The sequence below is a fragment of the Cynocephalus volans genome, chromosome 8, assembly GCF_027409185.1.
Source record: "Cynocephalus volans isolate mCynVol1 chromosome 8, mCynVol1.pri, whole genome shotgun sequence".
Taxonomy (NCBI): Eukaryota; Metazoa; Chordata; class Mammalia; order Dermoptera; family Cynocephalidae; genus Cynocephalus; species Cynocephalus volans.
Genome location: NC_084467.1, coordinates 51,923,423 through 51,942,075, shown reverse-complemented (window position 1 = coordinate 51,942,075; position 18,653 = coordinate 51,923,423).

Genomic DNA, 18,653 nt, shown 5'->3' with positions numbered 1-18,653 from the left:
TTCCCGGGACACCTCTGGAAGGGTGCCTTTTAAGAATCCCCTCTTTTTCCCTCCCCCAGGTAATAGTTCTTAAAATGAAAAAGAGCTTCCTGCAATTATTTTAGGTTTGCTAAAGTATTGTTTTGGCAGAAAAGGGGGGTGGTTTTTAGGGTTTGGCGAGTTGCCAATAAGCCTGCTTTTCCAGTTTTTTTAACCTCATATTTCTAGGTTCTCTGGGTGCGGGGGGGTGGTATACCTGCCTCCTCCAAATCCCCATCCCATCTTTTCCTTCTCCTTGTCCTCACTGTAGTTTGCAGCTTGCCGCATTGGCCAACCCTTCTCAAAATTCCAAAGGAATAGAAGAAGGTATCACGTTGAAAGACAATGGCACACAGACAGGGGAATATACTTGATGGAGGTGACATAGCTCGAGAGTCCCTGAAGAGAAGAAATTCCTATAGGAATGCCCACTCGGCAAATGAGGGTGAGTGATGTGTTAAGGCCACTCATTCAGACCTTTTCTTTTTCTTTCTTTTCTTTCTTTCTTTCTTTCTTTTTTTTTTTAAGTAAGGGGCAGGAAATAAGCTACTGGAGAAAGAGCAAAATAAAATCCTCTGAAATAATTCTACATCTGTCTAAAGTTATTTTATGCTTGTACTCTGGTTGCTTTATTGCTGAAATAGTTCCCGAATGCTCAAGAAACCATTCTCTCCCCCTCCTCCTGAATACCCTCGGAAATCTCTCAGATTATTTATTAAGGGGTGAGGGGAAATAATGACTTCAACCTTTAATGAGTCCCATTTTTCCAAACTAAGCAACTATTTTTCCTTGGTTCCTCTTGGATTTCAGTAGGGAGAGATGTCCTAAAAGCTAAGTCCAGTTACAGAGACAACATCCCTGGCCACGAAAACCTTTGCTGGGATCTATAACTTCAACGCGCTCCAAGTTTCCTCGATAGAAGTTTCTGGCTGACGGTCCCACCATGTAACTGAGGCACAGTGAGAAGTTATTGTTCTGAGTGTGTACTCTTGGGAAGCTCTCTTCCAGAGCAGATTAAAAATCATACTTTTGGTGTATTAAAAGATACGCTTCACATCTGCCTCTTTTCAAAACAGCAAAGATTCTTACTTTTGATTGAGTCTCAAGGAAGAAAAAAAGAATTTTTTTAAGGACTGGCACGTCGCCCTCTTTTTCCTTTTTTTTAAAAAGGGGGGAAATAATTTAATGCTGGTATTTCTACTTTAAAAACTTCTTTTGTTGCAGCAGTGGATGTGCCCGCGATTTCCAGCTTTCTGCGGTTAGCAATATTATCTTAAGTAACTTTTGGCGCCCTTCGTAAGACTTTTGGATATGGGACGATTGTTTGCGCCCTCTAGGCAAGGGCTGGATCCAAGTTCAGCACCAAAGCCCTTCACATCCGCTCCTGCTTTCTCTCCTATCTCCGCCAGCTCCCGCTCCCTCCCCCGCGGAGGGGGGAGGGGGTAGGCGGGGGAAACACTCCAAAGCAGAGTTCCAACTACAGCCTTTGGAAACAAGACTGAGAAAAATACAGTAGAAGAGTTACAGTTACAAAAAGGCTTCTGGTAACTTTCTCTCCAACAGGCATAAATTTAAACACACACACAAAGAAACAGATGTTCCTCAAAGGGCAGACTGGGGGCAAGAAACATTTCCAACTCTCTCCCCTCTTCCTAAGTTGCAAAAGTAAATCCTTGTCCAGAGTTCACAAAGATACTAAGACACTTGAGAGAGAGCAGGGATGGAGGTAGGAGGGAAGAAGGAAAGGAAAGGAAAGAGAGCAGTGTAGGAAACGCAGGTGAAGTAGGAAAACTAGTTTACTCCAATCATATAAATGACCCATTGTTAGGAAGGATAAACCCCTTATTGGAAATAACCACTCCAATCATTTATTTTGCAAGTGGTAGGAGGCTGCCTTGAAATGGGATTGTCTCTGCGCAAAGGAGGCTCCTGTCATGCTCTCTGCTATCCATATTCTTCCTGGCATAGAGCCCAGCCTTGCATTTACTGTGTTTTATTTGCAGAAACGTTACCTTGCCAGCTTTAGTGAAATCCTCTTTAGATATATAAATTACGTCAATAAGGTTTCACTTATATGTACATCTCAAATACCTCTCATTTTGGAGGTTACTTAATAGGGAGATCGTATTAATATGATTTAGATTTTAATGCCCAAAGCAGTGAAGATAGGACTGGGATTCATAAGTGACAACACCATTAGCTCTGTAGTTCTTACCAAGACTAACTTTATTAACCAGCATTTTACAACATTTTTCTTCTCTAGTTTTTGACCTGCTGGTCACTTGTGTGCAGATCTTTCTTATATGCATATAACCCGAAATTGAATCATATTGCTGAAGTGAGCATCCAAGTTAATTCTTACATCAAATTTCCAAGCCAGATTTGATTGGAAGGCCTAAAGCCTTGGGAAATAGCTCAATGGGAATTTAATCCAAAGAAAGGAAAGAGCCCATCTTATTTTCCATTCACTTCCCAACAGAATTAGATGCCTACACTGCTGAGAGAGGAGGAGATAGATATATTTTAGTCAGAGGCTGCTAATTTAGTCAGAGGCTGCTAGTTACTGTCTCCAAGTCAACCTACTGCAATTGGTTTCCACTGGATTAGTCTTAAGGACTTGTCCAAGAGGCTAGACCAGCTAACAGCAAGTTAGCAATCTTTCACTCTCACACCCTCCTTCTTGTGGTAACAAGAGGAAATGTGAACTTGGCCAGTCTTAATGTCCTATTTGCTACTCACCATATACTTAAACAGCAGAATTCAAGAAAAGCCAAGAAAAACCACTCCCTTCCTCCCGCTTCCTTTCAAATCTATAAAACAGCTGTCAGCCCACCTGTGAAACATTCTCTGTCCCTTAAAACTGCTGTTTAGAGTTCAAGAGAGGCTTGCCCATTCCTTCAAAGTACTCGAAATGTCAAAGCTTCTAAAATAATGAGAGCGAGAAGTTTTATAATGCTGAATACACAATATATTCCCAAAGCTCACTACAGTCCCACAATTCGGGCAAGATTTAATCCACACATTTTTAAAAGAAGTTGAACCTCACCTTCCACAATAGTTACCAACTTTTCTGGGGTCAAAAATAACTAATGCAAAGTCAAATATTTCCCTAGAAGATTTTTTCTGACTTTTTCCAAAGGGCAAAGAAGAAGGCATACGATGCATGCAAAAAATTCCCCAATCACCTTTTTTTTAAAAAACTCGAAAACTCTTTTCTATTGTGCTTGCTAAATCCGGAAGAGCTTGTAGCTTTGACAGCTTGAACCACACCATCCCCTTCAGAGTAGCAGAGAACTTCAGATCTCCTCTGCCCCGCCCCCTCTGGCTATTGCGAACCATTGTACACCCAAGCTTTCTCACGATTGGCTAAAGCTTTTGTCAATCTCCCATGTTTTCCCATTGATTAGAGGATCGAATCGTCAATTATTCTCCGGGTCCAGACATTTCTTTTCGGGTTAGGTTGACTGCTGTGGCCAGACGTCTTTTACAGAACAGAGCACGTACAGGATTTCCCCCCCACCCCTTTCTAGAACCGAGCAAGCGCTAGGAGGAAAAAAATCTGTCAGCTCAGCAATTTTTTCAAATCCCTAGGGGAAAAAAAAAAGAAAAGGAAAGGAAATCCAGTCTCTGGTGCACATAGCACAAACGCCATCCGCCAAGCTGCATCTTTAAAACAAAACCATCACAATAGACATTTATCCAGCAATCATTTAAGTGCATATGCGAGCTAGAGAAATTTTAAAGTCTTAGCCATTAAGCAAAATCATTCTACCGTTATAGTTGTTTGTAAAACGCATATCGTATAAATGCAAAATAGAAAGTTTAAGATGTACCACGTACCATTGCAATGTAAAAAGAGTACGTGAGAAACTTTTAAATGCTCAGACGAATTGCTTCATTGGTTGTCCCTTTTTTTTCCCTTGCATTTAAAAAATACCTAAATAAACTTGGAACCGTTGAAAACCCGGAAGAGATTTTTTTAAAAGCTGTCGGCCAATTGCAGGCTTCTTGGAGAATTTTTTTTTTTTTTCCTCCAAATCAGAAGGCTTTTGCGATTGCAATGCGCGCTTTCTCCCTCTCTCACTGTCTCTCTCTCTCCTCTTTTGAAAGCGATCCAACCAGGGCTGGCTGGTTCTCAGATTTTCTCTGGTTTTGCCTTGCGTGCTTTGGATTGTACGAGACTTTGCAGAAGTTGCAATCGATTCGGCAGTCCCTCTCTCCTCTCCCTACCCCCTTGTTTATTTCCGCAATCGCTGCAATTTGCATAGTAACCACGCACAAGGCGGAGGCGGCGGCTGCCTGCCGAAGGGGCTGGGAGGGGGCAGGGAAAAGGCCTTGCCCCCTTCTCCCCTCCTCCAGTCTCTCTCCCCGATAGTCTCCTCCTCCCTACGGCGCGTGGCCAATGGGAGCCCCTGTATTCAGCGCAATCTCCGGTCGGGACACCGTTCTGAAGAAAAGCCCCTGTGTCGCTAGGCCCGGCTCGTGGGATCGTGTTTTGGCGCAGTAGAAGTTCCCCTGCTTGCGGACCTCGCAGCCGGTACAGGGGAGATATGATGAGATAGTACCTTTGCCTGTGGTTGTGCGGCGTTTGCACGTTCTAATCAAGTCGACACACCTGCTTTCTCGATTTCTTTTTCCAGAGCCTCTCGTGAGTTATTAGGCTAGTTTATGATGGTTAGTGAGAGATTTAACCTTTATTTGCACTAGTGTAGACCAAGAGTTAAAGATCCTCTTTGGTGCATTAAATCAAGAGAGTGCAAAATGTCACAGAGAACTTGCAGTGAAATAAAGCTTCTCCCCTTAGGTTCGGAAAGGAAAAGACAGTGGCTCTATTCTCTGCAGATGGCTGAACATAAAATTGTTAGGTGGGTTCCCCTCGAGAATAAAGCTGTTCCTTTAAAGCAGGAAATACAGTGAAATTCTAATTGAATTGAATCACCTAATTTGTCAATATCATTTCAAAACCTGGGTTCCACGAGCTTTAACGTGAACCTTTCCCCTCTTAATCACCCAAGAGAACAGCTGCAAGAGTTCTGACATTTAAAAGCAGGGATGGGGTTAAGAGATAATTATTGGAACATTAAGTCCTTCATCACGCTGACTCATCTTATTTCATTAACCAAGACTCTTTAAAATCAAGTAATCTGGGTATTTCAATGTCAACGTTTTATGTGTTTGTTTTGAACAATAAAATAGCCATGGTGGGGAGGGGCAACTCTAAAAAAGGAATGTCTCTTTAAATGGAAAGCCTCACAACCGGGCTCTTGAGCTTTTTGTTGTTGTTGTTTTAATGTATGTGCTTTGCTTTGCATCAGTTAACTAGCTTTGGACATTTTGCTGAATAACTTGAGTTACAGGAAAATGTGTGCTTAGCTCACGTGATAAAAATTATCCAATGAGAAGTCAAGAGGAATAGAAAGCAACCTGGCAGTTGTCTGCTCTTCTTAACTGTCCTTGGTGAAGGTACCTAATTAATTAATAACAGGACCTTGCACAGTTAAATTAGAGGTTAGAGAAACCTCATATTTTATTTTGAATCACATTTTTGGCTTTAGTCTTACACTTTACAACTAGTCAACTGATGCAGCATTACTGGGAGGTACTGTACTGTGGCTGTCCTTGGCATTACACATGCTTTGCTATTCTGGTCTGTCCCTTATAGATTCAGATATGCTCTTGGTCTAGAAAGTCCGTGGCATTTAATCCTGGCCTCCTCCTCTAAGCATCCATTTCCACTTAGCAGACTGCTTTCACCTAGAAATACACTTGATGGGATGTAGTGGCTTAAGTACAAAAAAAAAAAAAAAAGTATTTTTTTAATATATAATTTTTTTATCTAACCAAAAAAAAGTTCTTGGTACTAGGCTAAGTGACCTTGAGATGGTTACATAACATCTGTAAAACAGGCCATCAGTCTATTGTGAGAATGGAGGCTGTTTTGTCAAAGGCTGAGAAACTTTGAAATGCACAAGAGGTATCAACGTGTATCTCATTGCTCTGTAGATGCCATAATCTAAAAAATCCTAAAAGCTAAGCAAGCCAGGCCTTGTCAGATGATAACAGTAGTTTTGTGTGCATTGTCTGTTGTTCATTAACTCAGTTTAATGTGGTAGGTTGGCACCATTTTCAAAGTGACCTTTTATATCTCCATCTATTCAACAACAACATAGCATTGGCTTTGGAGTCCAATTTAGGCCTTAATGTTGGTCCTACCATGTGACTTCAGTCAAATTATTTAATCTCTATAAGCTTTAGATTCCTTATCTGGAGTATGGGAGATATTCAGATAACACATGTAAATTACCTAGTACACTATGGGTTTTCAATATATGGTAGCTATAATTAAAGTATTATTACCATTCAATATGTTCCACATTCTAGGCACATTGAATATGCTAAAAGCTAGAGATACAGAGAATAAAACATTATCCCTAACTCCAAGAAGCTTTCAGTCCAATGGATGATAGAATGACTGATTTTGCCTAGAGTCATGAAGGCTTAAAAAAAAAAAGAGGAAATGATATTTGTGATGGACTAGAAATATACATTTGTCAGGTGGACAAGGGAGGGCAGGACATTCCTCTCCAGAAAAACAGTGATGTTAATGTGTACAATGGGCCAAAGAATAGAGATGTATTTGATTGTGGCTAGTTGCCTAGCTAGAACTAGCTTGTATTACAGTAACTAGAGATGAAGTTAGAAAGGCAGGCCAAGTCAAGACAGTGGAGAGCCTTGTGAGCCATTTGAACTTTCACTTGAGGGATTGGGGAGATATCGCAGGTATTTAACCAAGTGATATACAAAGTAAGATTTGCAAATCAGAATGATCATTCTAGTAATGGAGGCAGAGACTGGTTAGAAAGAGGTGAGAGAAGATGAAATCCTGATCCGTAGCACAGCTGTAATGAATGAGAAAGAGACAGAAGGGGAGTGAAGAGTAGAGGGTGGGAGAGAGGTGAGGAAACAAGAGAGACCCACCATTGATATTAGTTTTCAGAGACTTTGATCAACAGGGACAATTTAGGCATGAAATTTTTCCAGACACTCCCCGAAGTTCAAATGCAAAAGATATATAAGACCTATTAGTGAAAGAGGCTCTCCTTATTCCACAAATTGCCACTTCTATATCCTTAAACCTACCAATATTAAATAATATTAAAATAATACCAATACCAATAGTTCACATGGCTTGAGCATTTACACTTTATTGATTCTTCCCACCCCTGTGAATTTGCATTCCAAGAACCTCAGCTCCACCATGATCATCTGCACTGAAAATCATCTGCACATCAAATAGGGTGACTTTGGATTATCAACTCCATCGAGAGCCTCATGTTTCCACGTGGGTTGGTTTTATGCCTTGAAAATAGTAGGCTCTTTCAGGAATTCTGCTTTGTTGACCCAAATAAAAACTTAATCCTCTTGTGAGATATTGATATGGGAACTAGAACATCTGAATCTTAAAGAATTAGAAACATAATTCAAATTGCAATATTTTTCTAATAACCAATTTAAGTTTTAATTTGTGAACTAAGTCAAATGTTGACACACGGAGATATATTTCACGTTTTCTTGATTTTCCTGTGTTAATTCTAGATCATCCAAAGTACTTTAGGACAAAGTAATTAACATGGGCATTCAAAGGAATAACATTGCAATATAAATGATAAACCAGAAGCAAAATTAAATCTAGGAATTGATGAGGCTTCCAAATAAGCAAGTTGTGGCAGACAGTTCCCCCCACCCCTCCACCGCCACATACATTCTGTTCTCTCTCTATTCTTGGATATATAGATGAATAGTTTAGAGTCAATATTTCCCAGCCTTCTTGCAGCTAGGTATGATGCATCATTAAGTTCTTCTCAGTGGAATGTGAGCAGAATTGTTGAGTATAACTTTCATGACACTTGCTTAAAAGAAATTTGTCCTGAACCTGTGGCCCTTTTTTTTTTTTTTTTTTTCCCCGTGACCGGCACTCAGCCAGTGAGTGCACCAGTCATTCCTATATAGGATCCGAACCCGCGGCGGGAGCGTTGCCGCGCTCCTAGCGCAGCACGCTACCGAGTACGCCACGGACTTGGCCCACCCTTTTTGGAGGCTACAATGAGGCCATGTTAGACCAGGACAATGCCCTGGGAAACAGGAGAGCAATAAGATAGAAGGAACCTGGGTTCCTAAATTACCTCATGGAGCAATGCTACTTCTTCAGCCTAGATCATATTTAAGCCACTATGTTTTGGGGTCTCTAATATAGCAGCCTCGCCTTTACTATAACTAATAATCAAGATTATACAACAATCTCATTGAACCTCTGGACTGCTTTCTCTCTGAAACTTTACAGCCTTTCCCTAACTTGGTACTTAATATATTTAATTTTATGATCATCCTCTTTTTGCTAATTCCCCTCCTGCTCAATTGTACCCTGTTGCCCCCTCATCCCAGCTACGGTAAATGACTCTATCTTCATCACTTCCTAACACACCAAACATGTCATCCCTATTTTTCCTTGTTTGTATGATTCTTTCTGCCTAGAAGTCCCTGAAGTTTTCTGCCATTCCACTCATTTTTTTCAAGAACCAGCATAATGTTACTTCCTGGTTCCCCTAGGCAGAAGTAGTCAATCCCTCCTCTGTGTTCTCTAACATCTTAGATTCATCTAAGACAGCTCTTTTCACATTATACTAGTTTATCAGTCATTTATTTGTGTGTCTGACTACTAAACTATGAGCTCCTTGAAAGTGCAATTATTTTATTCATGCTTATATGCCTACAAAGTGCCATAGTAGATTGTCAATAAATGTTTGGTGAATTAATGTGTGAGTAAATAAATGAACAAATGGCTACCTTTTCCAGCCTTGCACTCTGATAGAAAACAGAGTCAGGAGTAGTATGGCTTGTACAAGACAGGGCATTATCCTGAGGGGGGAATTGTAAGTATAATAACAGGACATTGAATTACACAGGCCTTTCACTGGGTAGGTGGGTCAGGCATTATTATTCCTACCCCACAAATGAGGAAACTAAGGCTCAGGAAACTGTAGGGAGTTACTCAAGATCCTTCAACTTAATGAATGGTTGAATAGAATGTTCAATTCATTTAGAATTCCTCCCCAAAGCTCTAGCTATGATGTCTGGCTTAGGAGAATTCAGGCTTCAAATTTTTGCAAGTACAATTTTGATGGTTAGCTGGCTTTAATCATAATCAATGGTAAACATATGGAGCTTCTTATCTTGGACACACCACAATAAACTGCAGAAGACCAAAAATGATGTTGTACAACTGAGCTGCTAGGGCGACCAGAGAGGAAATCTTGACTAAAGGAAAGGTAGCGAAGTATGAGTTTACAATTCTCAAAAGGAGAGAGCTGAGAGGGAACTCAGAAGTCTCAGCCACCGCATTTTACAGATGATAAAACTGAAACTAGCAGAGTTAAGTAGCTAGCTCATGGCCACACAGCTGGTAAAGAATTAATCCCCAGTCCAGTGCCAGTTTCATTACATCATGCAAAGGATATTCTGCAGGAATGGGAAAGGAGTGCATAATAACTATCTCCGGTATCAAAACAGAAAGGAGGCCTGAGAAAGTGAAGAAATACTCTTAGTGAATGTGAGAGGAGAAAGAAAACGGTTGATTGTCTAAACTGAAAGGATGGCTATAAAATCTAGGCTGGTATGTAAAGACTTATACAAACATGTTTAGATAGTTAAAAGATAATTTTCAGGAAAAATAAATGAGGGTGGGGGTGAGAGAAACAAACTAGAACTGTAACTTAGACAGTAATGACTTGGTTTTTAGAGCTGAGGGCTGATCTGCTTTAGCACTCTCTACTGTTAGTGACTCTGGGCAGTTCGATTTCTCTGACACCCCCTTCCCCTTCCTCTGTAAAATGTACATATTATCAGCCCTGCTTATTTCATAAGGTTCTGTGAGGATTCAATGAAATCATGAATGTGAAACCATTAAAAAAACTGAAGTTTCTATTCTATGAGGGCCTAAACCAAAAGTTGTTAACAGAGGTCTATATAGAACAAAGAATATGGATATTTAGTTGTCATATGTATCATGCCTGAATTTTATAGGTTTTGGAGTGGAGGTGCATGTGTGTGAGTTTTATGAGGGTACTTCAAAAAGTTCATGGAAAGATTGGCATTATCTTTCAATTCTATTTTTCCATGAACTTACTGAAGTACTCTCACACATATAGTCTATTAAGGTAAAAATAAGATGATATCAAGGACAAGATCCAAATTACATACCATGGGATTCTATATACTTTGCTAGAGTTGACTTTAAATTTTGGCTTCCTAATAATCAATTAAAAGAGGAAAAAGTAAAAACATATGAAATATACAATGTCCATATGATTATAAAATTCAAAAAGAGTTATTCAAAAGCAGCATTGATGTTCTGAAGTCTGCAAAATTTAACACATAACCTTCCACCACCACTTCACCCCTGCTGCCATATGCACACACAGACCGGGTTGTCATGAAGGGGACAGTCTTCGCTGTGAAGCACTGAACTGTGTACTCAATTCCTGGATGAGAGTCCAGCCAGCATAAGGATAGAAGGAGTGGAGAAGATGGGAATCTTCTCAAACGACTATTTTGGGAGCTCCCCAGCTATAGCTTGAGTGACCTAGACTAGTGGTACTAGTGTTCCCACTATGCTAAGTCAGAATTTACCTAGTTTGACATTAGTATCTATGGGCACAGGAATCAGCAATAAAAAAGGGAGGGAGCTAGTTGAGGTTGCCCCCTCTGTCCCTGTGTTTTTTCACACTCAAAGATCACATTACACACCCCCCAAAATAGTATGGCAAGGAAGGAAATGGGAACTGGACAGCCCAGTTGGTGTGGACACTGTGGCTTCAGACTCTCCTTTTCTATCTCTGTTCTTTAGCTCTTCAGCCTCTCCTGGCTTCTCTCTTTCATAAGGTGACTCAAAATGGGGTTAGCAATGGGAACTCTAACAAAGGAAGTTATAGAATTGGGGTGGTTTTTGTTTGATACAACAAGCAATAAGTGGGTGTCCTGTCTCAAAGCTCAGTCAGTAGGCTAAGAATCAGGATTATGGGTCAACCAAAAGCATCACAGAAAAAAAAATGCCTATGTAGAGCAGGGTAGGCAGATAGGGCATAATCTAACACTTTACTGATGATCCCGTAGGAAAGTGCCAATCCTTTTTTTATTGTAGTAAAATATACATAATATAACATTTACCATTTAACCATTTTTAAATGTACAGTTCAGTGGCATTAAGCTGATTCACATTGTTGTGCAACCTTTACTCCCATCCATCTCCAGAACAATTTCATCTTCCCAAACTGAAATTCAGTATCCATTAAGCAACAACTCCATTCCCTACTACTCCTCAGCCCCTGGCAACAATCATTCTAATTTCTGTCTTTATGAATTTGACAACTCTAGGTACCTCACGTAAGTGGACTCATACAGTATGTTTCTTTTTGTGACTGGATTATTTTACTCAGCATAATGTCTTCAAGGTGCATGTTGTAGCACATGCCACAATATCCTTACTTTTTAAGGCTGAATAGTATTGCATTGTGTGGTGTGGGGTGTGTGTGTGTCTGCATGTCACATTTTGTTTATCAGTTCATCTGTCATTGGACACTTGGGTTGCTTCTGAACCTTTTGGCTATCGTAAATAATGCTTCTATGAATGTGGGTGTCTAAATATCTGTTCGAGTCCCTGCTTTCAATGCTTTTGTGTATACACCCAGAAGTGGAATTGCTGGATCACGTGGTAGTTCTATTTTTAATTTTTTGAGAAGGAAATAGCAATCTTAATTTATCTTTAGAGAAAAATATTGAACAAATTCTGTAATGACTTGTTTGCTTTATGGAGTCAATTTCATGAACATCAGGAATCTTGCATTCTAGACCCAGTTACTCCCACTAACTGTGTGATCTTTGAAAGGCCATTGAATTATCAGGACCATTCTTAGTTTCCTTGTCTGAAAAATATCTTTGAACTAATTGATATCTAAGGTCTTTTGAAATTCTAAATATATATAGTTCTGAGTAATAAAACTACGTGGCATATGGGTTCATTTGTTCATTTCAGAAATACTTTTAAAATTCTGGAAGTTTTTTTTTTTTTTTTTTTTTTAAAGACAAGAGTTATTCAGGGGTATGGGAACTGGGAGGACGAAGACTGGGGTAATAGTTGAAAGAAGAAATAAAACGGACTGCAAGGTATCGAGATGAGGCTGACAGGGTAAATATTAATCAGAACATTCTGGCTCTAGTGATCAACTCTTTAAGACTTTATCCTGATAGCCATGGGGAGTCATTCAAAGGTTTAAAGAAGGTGATAATTAAGATGAGTTTTTGTTTAGAAAAATCACTCTGACAGCAGTGTGTGGAGAATGGATTGCAGGTGTTCAAAAAAAAGCTACCTAACTTTTTGCCATCATTTCATTTTTCCCCCCTTTTGTTTCGAAAGTGGGAAGGTTAGTTAAGATGTCCCAGAGCCTAATGTGGAACAACAAACATTTAGAATGAATTTATTTCATCTGGGTAAACAATCCTCTTACTACACTATACTTGTTACAATAAAAATGTTTGGTCACCGTTTTACTCAAACTGAAAAATCAGCTGAACTGCTTGCTATGGTTGGTAGTGTGTTAACATCTTTGGGTTATTAGTTTGTCAATATTTTTGGACTATAACATTAGAGCAATTTAGAAAAAAAAGTTCTGATAGGAGATTATAATCCCTTTGTCACATTAAACAATTAAATATCACATAATATAATACCTTAGGTTTTACAGGAAAACTTTAGAAAATACATATTTGATTAAGTGGAATTTTTCCTTAATTGGGATGCAAAAAGTCTAGTTCTGGCTTTACATATTATTCTTTATATAAATAATGTAGTATTATAAAATCATGAAATTACACAGTGATGTTGTTTCCCTTCTTTTTATATACCTCTTATTTTCTTTATGTGAATGTTATGAGTTGTGCTGCATCAGCAGAATTGTATACCTGTGAAAACAATGAATGATCCCTTAAGGCCATTATTTTTAATGGGCCAAGAAAAGAAGTTGGTTTCTATCTTAGATCACATGAATGCAGGAATGAGTTGTTTGGAAAAAGTACTCTGGGTTTTAATATGCAAGAATAATGCCTTGGTTTACTGCAGATATTAAGATTCATTCAATCAGTAATGCCTTGTTCAGTAAAATAATGCTGGAAAGAATGGCATTTACCTTCAATAAATTCTGGCAGATTGACATAGTTTTAACTTTGTGTTTGCCAAGGAAAGAAAACCAAAATGAAGCAAAGAGAACCAATTATAAAGAGTGCTTTAGTTTGGCGAGGAAGCTTAAAATGGCCAGTTTGTTGCAAGCAGGGCCAGGCTGAGAGCCGAAAAATTAAAGTTTGTAAGGTGCTTGGTATGTTTATAGCATATTGAAAAAAGAAATACTTTTTCAAGAAAGAAGCCAAAGAATGGTGTTTCTGGTTTTAACATTATTTCTATTAGTTTGCTAGTCCTCAGAAAAGCTATAAAATTCACAATAAATCAAACATATTTTAATTTGTCATGAGATAGCAGATAGAAACAAAATTTTCCAAACTGGTTCTCTGCCAAAGTATTTCTACTAGCCCTGTCTACTACCAAAATTTACAATTGTTATTAATTTTTAAAAGTTGAAATATCAGATAAATTCCAGGTTTGAAAAACACTTACTGAATGCCACTGGTGTGCCACAAACTACATTAGGTTCTAGGAATGCAGGACAAGTAAAGGGTGATCTGGTCTTTAAAAAAGCAAGTGTCTCTAGGCAAGGTTGAGTTACCTCATTTGCCGTAATGCCAGAGCGTAACAGCCTTTTCCAGGTCAGCAACAACTTACGACACATGACATTGCACCAAAGAATGAGTCGCATTCTACTTCACTGTTCTCTCTCCAAATCCAGTGCCTTATATTAGTAGGACTACCTTTTGAAATTCTTCTTTAAGTATCTGATTACAGTAAATCCAAGATCGTGATGTGACAGCATAGTATTCGAGTAAATTCTGAAAATATATGTATGATCTTTGCTGCAAAGTGTGTTAAAAAAAATAGTTATTAGTGTTCAACTTAGTTTCCCAAAGTTAGAATTTGAGAAGATAATTGAATTTTATGTTACAGATAATTGAAAGAAACACTCATTGCAATAAGTGCTATTTTGAATGCTGTTTGAATCTTTCCTCTTCTTTTTCTTTTCTTTTCTTTTTTTTTTTTTTTTTTTTTTTTGGTAGCATAGCCGGGAGGCCAGGAGAGTTTTTCTTAGTAGAGAATAACATTGACACAGACACCTGTTATTTCCCAAGCTAAATATTCTTAATTGGAAAGTTATTGAAGGGCTTATAAAACTCATCCTTCCTTTTCTTCTTTCTTTTGTAGATTTAAAAATGATTAATGACTCAAACCCATAGTTTTACAAGTGTCTATATTGTTTTGACATTGTTTCTTGTTCACTCCAGTTTAAATTTGCTCAAAGCCTTTGCCTTATTTTTTTTAATGTAATATTGCATAATGTTACTTAGAATTTATAAGTTGTCTTAGTGTGTATATTGCTATAGTAGTGACAGACTTCCATGGTCTATAGATAAAATAATTGCATTAACTTTGAAGTGCCCCACTCCCCCCAAAAAACTGTTTTCACAGTTGGTAATGTGAAAGTTTAACACAAGAATCCTAAATTGAAAAAAAGCGCTTCATTCATAGAGCAATTCCAGTATGAGAAAACCTGAAGTTTTTTACTACGGTATTTTATGTTACTTTAAAAATAAAGACATAATAAATTAACTAAGAAAACACTATAATTAATGTTTACAGTATTTAGATATTTATTAATATCATCAAATAAAATGCCCACTTAATTTAATGGAATGGTCTAAAGTAGCAATACCTTAAGACTTACCAAACTTTTCCTACAATAAGAAAGTTTGGTTTCTGATTTTTTTTCCTTTAAAAAACATCCATACCAAGAAAGTTTTAGAAAGCTAACTCTGCTGCCTGACTAGGGTCTCTATAATGGCAAATCATGGTTATACAGAAGATATCACAAAAAGCATTAATTGAGATAAACTTTAGGGGAGCATTTAACAAGTTTAGGACCCTGCTTAATGGCCAACATAGATGTCTTTATTTGTTAGTTTTCACATGTTCATATGTGAATTTTCTTTTTTTCTTTTTGGCAGCTGGCCAGTAAGGGGATCTATCATATGTAAATTTATACATTTTGATATATCACTTTTATGGCTATAAATCAGATGCATGCCCAATTCTGAGGCCCTGGAACTTGGGTCTTTAAGAAAAAAGGAAAGTGGAGGTGTTGCTGCCTGGGAGAGTACGGGTTTCTTGTGAGTTTGTAGGCCGCCTTTCTGTGGACCTAGACATTAATCTACTCCCATTTGTTCCTTTCTAACGACAATTAAAATACCCATCTATCTCCTAGTCATGATAACGTGGAAATTATGTACTGTCTATAAATCATGGGTTGTGAAACATGCCCCAAACACATGACCAACTTAGTATATTTTAAATGTTGGATTAAATGGGGTTGTTGGTTGTAAATTCGTTTGGGCTCATTCTCACTATTTCAGAAGGACACGTTAAAAAGCTGCATTTCCACTATGTTGGAATAGCTTACTCAACTAGGTATATGTTCACATTTAACTTAGATGGGTTTTCACTGCATTGCTGTATCTGGCTTTTTAATTTCCCTTAAACAGGGATATTCTTTCCTATCATGGGTGATCCAAGCTGACTTTATCAAGTACATTAGAGTAATGAGCTTGGCCTCATCTTTCCCAATCTCTCCCTTCCTTCAAGGAAAATGGGGTCCTCTTGCCCTTGGTACCTACAGGCTGGTATTACATTTAAGTATGGGGACTGCAGAACCAACTGAGGAGGGCTGGATTACACACTTCCTTTCTTCAGAAGATACTCATTTGCAATTTGCTCTGCACTTAAACCCGTTAAATCTACAAACAAACTTTGGGAAGTTACATCATCATCACTGTAAACAAAGATATGTTGCTTAAGCTATTAGCATGCAACACTGTGTCATTACTCACACATCTGCACTGCAATTATCTTCCCAAATTTGATAAATACCACTATGGCTTTGTAGGCAGTTTCAGGAGGAGTAAAAACCTAGGATAAATATGTAAATGCCATCTTTATGAATGGAAAAGATTCCTAAAAAAAAACCACCATGTTTTGTCCTGCAAACAAATTGGGGAGGCAAAGCTGTTCCCCAAGTCTTTGGAATCCCACTTTTTAAATGTAAATTATCAGTCTGGTGTGATCCATATGCTCAGCTATAGAGAATAGCAATACAATAATAAATATGTGAAAGTAAAATTCTGAATGTGCCTTTTTAAAACTCGCAGGCATCAACACATCTGGTAATTAATTTACTTATTAGCCACCACCCTCAAAATAAATAAATAAACAGATAAATAAAAGTGTCTGTGACCACTGGGTTTTGTCTGCCCCAGGCGATCTCTACCAGATCTGGTAAGGAAATTGCTTCGCTGCTGTTCAACCACTGCATCGCCTGGTGTTGAAGCAGAAGACGAGTCAAACATATCCTGGACACATTTTTATTAAACATTTGATAACCAGACAAAAAGGATCAGTTTTAAAAGGAAAAAAAAAAAAAAAAAAAGGCAACTTCTTGTCAGAAGAAAAAAGTACGTGAGGACAAATGATCCACACAAGTGCCTACGACAGTTTCTACCATTTCTCTCCCGTGGCTGTCGCAGAGCTGACGGAAGGGTGGGGGGAGGATGAGAGAGGGAGGGATAGAGGGAAGAAACAGGATTAAAAGCGGCATCTCCCGATCTGCAAAGGTCTGGCTTCCCCGAAGCTCAGGAAGCGACGGTGGCCATTTTCATTTTTTTAAGGGAGTAAAAGGAAAATAAAACAGAGAAAATGTATCTCCCTTCCTGCACCAACAGCTCGGCTCCCCCCCCCCCAAAGAAAAAATAATTTAAACATCGCAGGTACAAAACCCAATCCACATGCATCCTGTGAGGCTTCTGCAGTCAACTCGATTCCATTTGGCGAGTTGCACTGAAGGAGACGCGATCTCGAAAAATCAATCCGTGCCCGCGCCCCCGCGCCGCCGCCGCCGCAGCCGCCTCAGTGGCCACAAAATTAGCGGCTCCGAGGACATTTTTGCCGCAGTGCACGTCCGCCGTAACCACCGAGCACTCGGGTGAATAATGGAAGTACAGTGTGGAGACAATCAAGTTGATTTATCACGCAAAATAATTCACTGCTTCAGTCCAGCTATTGGTCCTGTCACTTTAAATCACAAACGCATACACGGATCCATAGGCTCCCACACATGCACGGTACACGTGTGTGTGTGAGTGTGTGTGTGCGCGCGCGCGCCAGAGCCAAGTGGAATGATTCCAGATTGCTTCACGTATATGAAGGGGGGTAAAGAGCAAAAGAACCCGTCCCCCTCACCCCCTACCCTCCCCCCCCCCCACCTTTTGCAGTGTGGACAAGTGGCTTGTAATACAGCTTGGAGCAAAATAAAGTCTGAACAAAACTAGACTGTGAGACTAGCACGTCCCAGAGTGAAACTGACTGACGTTAACGCAGACTCTGTAAAGACTCGGATCATTTGCAGGCAAAACTAAATTTTTCTTTTTTAGAAAAGAAAAGAAAATTAATTGGGTTCAGATCTAAAACGCTGCTTTAAAAATGCACGCACATGTTGAAGACTCTGTGACTGCAAGTTCTTGGGTAAACATCTGGTGAAGACATTCCAGGAACACATCTGAAAGGAAGAAAGGAGTAAGACAGCCCCTTCTTTATATATCTTGGGCCAAAAAAGGGTTGTTAAAACTTTTTTTTTTTTATAAAGTGTGCTCCTAGTCTAAATATTTTTAAAAGTCAATTTTAAGGGGCAATCTGGTTTGGGGGAAGAGGACTAAACAGAGTGAACTGGAAGTAAAGAGTCCTGGGTTCCTTGTAAGTTTGGGCAGGTCTCTCTTTTTCTATGGCCCTCTTTCCTCATCTGTAAAATTGCAGAGGGTAAATGATGTGTTTTCCGTGGTCCTTTTCTGCACTGACACTCCAAGATTCTGTCTAGGAAGGAATGATGATGGGGGTAGGTGGGTAATGTACATAGGGAGAGAAAGAGGTCACGTTCTTCAGGTGGCATTTGTTTAAACCGGTGATGAAAGTGATGAGTCCAGTATGCTCGAATCCTTAACAATAAAGATTGTGTCTGTATTGAAAACTGTTATTGTCCTAGCTCTGAAGTATATATAGCATATAATGAATGCTCTTTGAGAATGACAATGTAATCTTATAATTATATTTTTTGGGGGAAGGGGAAAAGTCTCTTTTCAAGGATCAGCCAAAAGGGATTTGGGGATTGAAACAATTTTCAATGTTCTTATTTATTTATAATCTGTATACAAAATGCAAATTCAAATTGCTTGGATAATTCAGGGAAAATTACTTTTTAGTGGGTAAGAGTTCTTCTGCACCAGGTTGGCTGTCTAGAGTGACCAAATTAATGAAATTAATTACTCCCTGTCTACTTCAGAAAACAACTCCAAGCAGGGTGGCATGCAGGGACCATTGT